Source organism: Lissotriton helveticus, chromosome 8, assembly GCF_964261635.1.
Source record: "Lissotriton helveticus chromosome 8, aLisHel1.1, whole genome shotgun sequence".
NCBI lineage: Eukaryota > Metazoa > Chordata > Amphibia > Caudata > Salamandridae > Lissotriton > Lissotriton helveticus.
Genome location: NC_136069.1, coordinates 1601922072 through 1601930057, shown reverse-complemented (window position 1 = coordinate 1601930057; position 7986 = coordinate 1601922072). Strand labels below are relative to the sequence as shown.

The 7986-nt window shown below is 49.2% G+C and overlaps 1 protein-coding gene across 1 annotated transcript in view; it reads left to right on the top strand.

Annotated features, from left to right (window-relative positions):
- Window positions 1-7986, top strand: part of NUP98 (nucleoporin 98 and 96 precursor) — an 853605-nt gene that overhangs the window by 801882 nt on the left and 43737 nt on the right.

Sequence of the window (7986 nt, the reverse complement as noted above, 5' to 3'; positions counted from 1 at the left end):
TGTTATTGGATCACCCAAGGGCTCTTATCCCGGCTAAGTGGTCTAATGGACGTACCTCCAGCGCCAGTCCTTGGTATAATGGCTCACTGACCACTTTAAAGAAGGCATGTAAGAGATCAGAGCGTGAGTGGAGAAAGGACTACAACCCCTGAAAAAAAGCATGCTATTTGGCCAAGATCAAACATTATCACAGAACCATCTGTAATGTTCGAGTGGCTTACTATGCCAACAAAATCAAGTTTAGCCCCAACCCGGCCAAATGTATTTTTAAGATCCTTAAAGACCTTAGGGCCAGGAAAAGTTCACCATACGCTATTTCATCAGAACAGCAGTGTGAGGATCTGGCCACTTTCTTCCTTGAGAAAGTCTGTACCATCTATCAGTCCTTCCCTCAAATGTCCACTCCTTCTTTGAATGCTCTTTCTAGACCCTTGCTACCTTCTTCTTTAATTGCTATCCCTAGTATTTCACAGGATGAGTTCATTCGGCTGAGCAGGAAAGTCAAATCTGGCTCTCCAGCCGACCCTTTAAAGCCGGCTCAATTTAGAGAGTCCCATTATGCCAGATAGTTAATTCTTCCTTTTACACAGCTACTGTCCCGGTGCCATGGAAACAAGCATGGATATCCCCATTCTCAAAAAAACATCGCTCGACCCTACTAAACTCGAAAACTTCAGGCCTATATCTCTTCTCCCCTGGGTGGCAAAGATAGCAGAGGCACACGTTAATAACACACTAACTAATTTTTTGAAAACAAACATCTTGGATCCATCTCAAAATGGCTTCCACTCGGGCCACAACACGGAGACTGCTCTCCTGGCCATGACTGAACACCTGCGGACCATTCTAGATTCCGGTCAGACGGCGGCACTGATCTTGCTTGATCTTAGTGCCGCTTTTGAAACCGTCTCGCATGGTATTCTGCTACAGCGGCTGGAGGAGGCGGATGTGGCTGGCCTGGCTCTGGAATGGTTCAGATCATTTCTGACTGAAAGATCTTTCCGAGTGTCCACCCCCATTTCTCTCTCAGGCTCTCTGTCAACCAGGGGGTGCCCAGGGCTTGCCGTTAAGTCCTTCACTGTTTAATCTGTATGTCCACCCTCTGGCAGCGGTCACCAGGCAGTGGGACTTTACCATGGTCTCCTATGCAGATGATACGCAGCTGGTGGTGGCCCTGGCGGAAGGTTCCACACTGAATGCCTCTAGATTTAGAGGCGGCCTGGCTGCCGTTGCAGAATGGATGACCACTAATTGCTTACAGCTGAACGCTAACAAAACAGAAGTTTTGTTAGTAAGGAAGAACTCAAGCTTGTCGAGTGAGCAATGGTGGCAGAGTGTCCTGGGCAGTACTCCCATCCCCAAGGCAGTGGTTAAGAAACTGGGGGTATGGATGGATTCCTCCCTCAGCTTTCAATACCATACTAACAAAGTTGCCGGTACCTGCTTTGGCCTCTTGCGGGGTCTTAAGCCCCTTCTGAAGTTTTTTGACCCACCAACGCACCAGCTGCTATTCTATCTCAATTAGACTATGCCAGTTCTCTCCTACTAGGGGCCAACCAAGCTGGAATAGCACAGATGCAGCGTGTTTAAAATGCTGTAGCCCGAGCCTTGTTTGGGCTCCCACGGTCCTGCTCCTCTGCTGTCACTATTCGCAGACTCCACTGGCTTCCTATGGTGGAGCGTATCCAATTTAAGACACTGTGTCTCTCTTTTAAGGTTTTGAAGCTTGCCACGCCTAGCCTGCTTGGTGACCTGCTTACCCCATATGTACCCCTGCGCCAGCTGCGCTCCTTGGGGCAGCACCTGGTCACTGTTCCCCGTGTGAAACATCTTCGTGCAGGGGCTGGTCCTTTCGCTGCTTGGCAGCCAAGCTATGCAACTCCCTGTCTGTTCAGATCCGTAGTATGGAATGTCTGCTGGACTTAAGGAAAGCCATCAAAACCTTTCTCTTTCCTGCAATCTTGTTTCCTTGGCCACTTTCTTATCCTCCAGTGTCCCTCTGTCCTGGTGTTAGGTCAGTTTTCTGATGCTGGCAACGCCGGGACGCCCCTTTGCTGGGGCAGCTGTGCGCTATATAAAGCCAGATAACAAAACATAACAAGTAGGTTGTAGTTATTTCCACTACTTTCTGGTGCCCAAGAAGGACAAGGACCTGCGTCCTATCTTGGATCTCAGGAACATCAACCGCCTCCTCCGGAAGGAGACATTCAAGATGTTGACACTGGCTCAGGTCCTGTCTGCCCTTGGCCCTGGAGACTGGATGGTAGCGTTGAACTTGCAGTATGCTTATTTTCACATTCCCGTCCTGCCAGCCCATTGACGTTACTTAAGATTCACGGTAGGCCAAGAGCACTTTCAGTTTACCGTGCTCCCCTTTGGTCTTACCAGCGGCTCTCGGGTGTTCACAAAAGTGATGGCGGTGGTCGCAGCTCATCTGCTCAGATCAGGGGTTCCAGTCTTCCCCTATCACGACAACTAGCTTTTGAAGGCGGGCTCGCCCCAGTCTGTCGACTCCCACCTCCCAACTACCGCCTTCCTGAATTCGCTGGGGTTCACCATCAATATGCCGAAGTCACACCTGATTCCCTCTCAGAAGCTCTTCTTCATCAGAGCGGTTCTGGACACAGCGCAGTTTCGGACTTATCCTCTCGAACAGCAAGTCTGGGATATTCGGAGTATGATTCTGATCTTTGAGCCTCTATCCTGGGTTTCGGTCAGTGACCCTGCGGCTACTGGGCCTCATGGCCTCCTGCACCCTGCTGGTGGACTATGCCAGGTGCCATTTGTGGGCTCTGCAGTAGGACCTGAAGTTCCAGTGGGCACAGCATCAGGGAATCTTTCAGATTGCGTCCAGGTCTCGGAGGGCACTGCACACCAATAGCAGTAGTGGCTAACGAACCAGGATTGGGTCAACAGCAGATCCCTCTCCCTTCCCCAACCAGAGTTCACAGTGGTGACAGACGCCTCACTTCTGGGGTGGGGTGGCCACATGGGAGAGGCAGAGATCAGAGGCCTCTGGTCTCCGGCTGAGTCCGGGCTCCACATCAACCTTCTGGAGCTTCCGGCAATCTGTTTTGCCCTGAAGGCATTCCTTCCTTCTGTCAAAGGGAGAGTAGTACAGGTGTTCACGGACAACACCACCGTCCTGTCGTACTGCAACAAACGGGGCAGGGTGGGTGTGTGACCCTATGCTAGGAGGCACTTTGTCTCTGGAAGTGACTGGTTCTCTGAATGACAGGGCTGACGAACTGAGCCGCCGGTGCATGATGGCTCACAAATGGCTTCTTCACTCTGAGGTGGTGCAAGGTCTCTTTCAGTGGTGGGGAGAGCCTTGGTTAGATCTATTCGCAGCGCCTGGATGAACTGGCACCTTCCCAGGTTGCCCGAAAAAACACCACTCGTGCATCCGCACCCTGGTTCACGCCTGCACTCAATGAGAATCGAAGGCTTTGTAAGAAGGCTGAGAGGGCCTGGCGTCATAACTATGATGGGCTACTGAAGGAGGTCTATAGGGAGTGCACCAAGAGCTATCATAAAGACATAATTTCTGAAAAAAAGTCTTATTTCGCCAGGAGAATTAAAGCTGCCATCAATACCAGTAAGGAAATCTTTGCGATAGTGAAGTAATCACCTTCCTCTACTACACCCAAGTGCTCCCACTCTGAACCGTGGGTTGCTCAATTTGCAGATTTTTTTGCTAGTAAAATCAAAAGCTTTCAGGCGTCTTCTGCCGTTAGATCCGGCGGTGGCTCCCAACGCTTCTCTCCTTTCGCCGCCTTTGAGCGGCCCTTACTTTCGAACTTTCCAGCCCTCTCTCCAATGGATTCGTTGGACCTTCAATCCAAACTAAAATCGGGCTCTCCGTTGGATCCCTGTCCTGCCAAGTTCCTTGCCAAAGCAGCACAAGTTAATAATCTTTTGATTAATCCGGTATTAAATCAATCCCTTGACACTGGAGTGGTTCCTCAGGCTTGGAAGCAGGCTCTTATCCTTCCTCTCCTAAAAAAAAAACCTAACCTTGATCCCAGCATTCATGCCAATTACAGACCTATTTCCCTTCTCCCGGCATTTGCCAAGGTCGTAGAAAAGCATGTTCATCATACCCAGTCCGGGTTCCGTGCAAATATGAGCACGGAAACAGCACTGTTGGAAGTGACAGAAGCAATTAAGGAGGTTTTGGATGCCGGAGGAAAGGCGATGTTGGTAATGTTGAACCTCTCTGCGGCGTTGGATACCGTCCCCCATAACCGTCTCCTTGCAAGACTCTGAGATTGGTTTGAAGGGGACGGCCTTTAGTTGGTTTGAGTCGTTTCTATCGGACTGCCAAGATCCAATACGGCAGGTCTTCTTAAATCTCTCCACTGGCTGCCTGTACGTAAGCGTATTATCTTTAAAACTCTAACTACAGCATTCAAGGCCCTCCACGGCACTGGTGCCAGCTATATCAGGAAAAGACTAAGCTTTTACCTCCCTGCAAGATCTTTACGTTCCACATCGTTGGCTTTGGCCACTGTTCCGGCTATTAGGCGAGCCCGCATTGGGGGTCGCTCATTCAAACGTTGGGCTCCCCAACTTTGGAACGCACTGCCTCTGCGGAAGAGTGACAACCTCCTTGCCTTCCGGAAAGATCTTAAAACCTGGCTGTTGGGACAATAATTTCATCTACCCTCTTGCTCTGTGCCTGTTAGGTCTGACAGCGCCGGGACACTCTATTTGAGTGGCTGAGCGCTCTATAAAACCCCACGTAACATAACATAACAAGAGAGCGCGAAATGTCAGCAATTCTGCGCTTGGAATTTTAAAGGTGGCACTCGCTAGGTGACGCTTTTTTTTAAGAGTTGAGTTGCGGTGTTCTATATTCCTTTCCGCCTATACCACTTCTGTCCAGAAAACTGAAGAAGATCAAGCGCGACTGGGCCCAAGTCATTCTTGTGGCTCCGGACTGGGCACGAAGAGTCTGGTATCCCGAGCTTCTGCGCATGGCCATCGATCCTCCAAGCTGACTTCCCCTTCGGGAGGATCTTCTGTCGCAGCAGCTGGGGGCAGTCCTCCACCTGAACCTGTCCAGCCTCCACCTTCTTGCGTGGAGATTGAGCGGCGGCAGTTGACAGCTTCTGGCCTTCCTCCCGAAGTCTGTAACGTTATGTTGGCAGCCAGGCATCCCTCCACCAAAACTGTATACGCCTGTAGATGTAACACATTTGTGGCATGGTGCGCAGCAAAGGCTGTGGCTCCCCATTTTGCACCCCTTTCAAAGGTTCTCCTCTTCCTTCTTTCTTTGGCCCAGAAGGGCTCTGCTCTGGGCACTTTGAAAGGCTATCTTTCGGCCATCTCGGCCTTTCTTCGGCTTCCTGATAGGCCATCTCTTTTCAAGACCCCTGTTGTAGATCGTTTCCCTAAGGGAATTGCTCACTTGTTTCCTCCATTTCCCTTCGGAATGCCTCAGTGGAACTTGAACTTGGTTCTGACCTACCTGATGTGCGCTCCTTTTGAGCCGTTGCATAACTGTTCTCTCAGACTTAACTCTTAAAATTGCATTTTTGGTCGCCATCACCTCAGCACGCAGGGTGTGTGTGCTTCAGGCCCTTTCACCAAAACCTCCTTTCCTGGCTGTTCATCCGGACAAACTGCTTTTGGACGTGGAGTCACCCTCAATGACATCTGCCAGGCTGCTACGTTAGCTTCATTGCACAGGTTTACCAAACACTACGGCCCGGATAGCCAAGTCCGACGAGATGTCTTCTTTGGCCGTTCAGTTTTCCAGGACTTTCTGGTTTGAACTTGGTTTGCAACCCACCTCCAAGACTGGTATTGCTGGGGTACCTATTCTAAGGTGAGAAATCCATAACTAATTGTCTCTTTCAGATGAACAAGTTACTTACCTTCGGTAACAATAAGAGACCTAGATTAGTTATGGATTTCTCACCCATCCTCCCCGTTCGGCGTACTGACTTCTAGGGTATGGGATTTCCTTTCAGGGCCCTAGTTTTGTGCACTAGTGGTCAGTGTCTTGCATGGCGTGTAAAGAACTGATGTCAGCGCGCAGGGGCGATGTCTACGTAGATACCGTAACGTCATGCCGGCAACCACGAGGCCAGCGACTAACGCGCAGTCGACGGACACACAGGGGTACTGCTGAAGAAAAATTCTACAGATCCAGTCTGACGCCTGGGGGCAATACTAAGGTGAGAAATCCAAAACTAATATGTCTCTTATAGAAATATTGTTACTGAAGGTAAGTAACTTATTCATCAGTATCACAGTCAACCAGCCAGTTCTTTGAGGCAGAAGGCAAGGGAATTTGTTTTCTCTAACCTACTGTTTGCACGTAGTGGAATTCTACTTGTAGGAAGAGAGAACCAAGTTTTTGATTGAATCATTTCAACATTTTGCTCTAAGATCATTTTCATTCTTAGATGACAACCAATGCCTTGTCCTGTCTGAGAACCTTTTGCCATCCTGCGCAGGAGTTGTGGGACGGGTCTTGTGCTACATCTATATTTCTCGCCTAGCGAACGCAGCGCATGCGCTGCTTCGCCTTGGCAAGACTATTGTTGTCTTTTTGGTGCGCGTAGGGGACAAAACATGTGCACACCCGAACAGGCAATGTGCACTGCGTGCCCATCTACTGTCCCCGCGTGAACACAGCACATGCCATTTGCTTCATCTCTCCGCAGGCGATGGGGGACAGGAGATGTGCATGCGCGCTTGTTTCAATTATTTACTGAGATTTTCTCCCAGTTAGTGAGACTTCTGCCGAGACATGTTCATTGGAAGATAGTGCCTTCAGGTTATTCACGTTACAGTGCTGCGTCAAATGAGTATCTAGCTGATTCACTTAATCATTCACCTGTCTGTCAACGTTCACCTCCCAATTCTTCAACCTACCTTTACCACAACCAAAACTATTTTTTTTTGTATTTTTTTAATGGTTTTGCAAAGCGCCTTTTGCTATTCTTCAAGTCCGTAAAACACAACAGAGAAACCCAAGTCGCGCTCAACTTATTAAGCAACAAACAGACAAAAAAGATTTAGCATCTTGCAAACAAAAGGTCTGTGGAAATCCTTTAAGGGTGGGTCTGGGGTACGGACATGTCCCCACAGGCTCCTTGCACTGTCTGACAGGAGTGTCTATCTAATCAGATCCAGGCCAAGCTGTTAATTAAATCCCTCTCTTGCCCCCCACCCCCTTGCTATTTGGACTCTTCCAGAAGCTGCCACTGGTCGCACGCCCCGGTGGTGTGTGCTGAAGGTGGCAGGACAGAGGGGGAGCGCCCTGTGGTGCCTGCCGTTTGTCAGCAAATGGGCTATGAAGGGTGATAACTCGCCACGCACAGCATCATGGGATTATACTCACGCTCCTTTGGATTCTGAAAATAACATCAACCCTTCGCAGCACCCAGTGACTGTACCAGTGCTGCCGTCGGAGATGGTCTATTGTTTGTTTATTTTGTTCTGTGTATTGCACTTAACCCGCAGCCCCCAGGCACTTCCTGTGTCATTTTCGGAGGCATTTCAAATAGTATTGATAAATTGCATGTTCAGAAAGCAGTGCCTCATAATTAGGAGGGTCACACATTTTTTAATCTTGTTGTTTTTCATTTTCGTTTTTAATAAAAAATGCCCATTTTAAAACAATCCTTAGATTTCATGCTGTGGAATGGGTAAACAGACTCTTTATGTATGTGTGGCAACGGGTCAAGATTGTGTACTGTATAGTTGGGAGAAACCGTGGCTCAGGTAAGCCAAGCACAATGAGGCTCCTGGCAGTGTGTGATGAGGCGCTCCTTAGGGAGGAATTCAGTGCTTAATTTGAGCCGGTCGTTACAGGTGCGGCCTACTCAGGAGAGAAACGCAGAAAAGGAGGGAAAGAGGAGTAAGAAAGACAGAAAGAGTAACAAAGGAAGAAAGCAGGGATATAAATTCTTCAAGAGTGAGGGATTGTCTGGGATGGATTAAAGATGCGTGAGGTGGATTTTTGCTGCC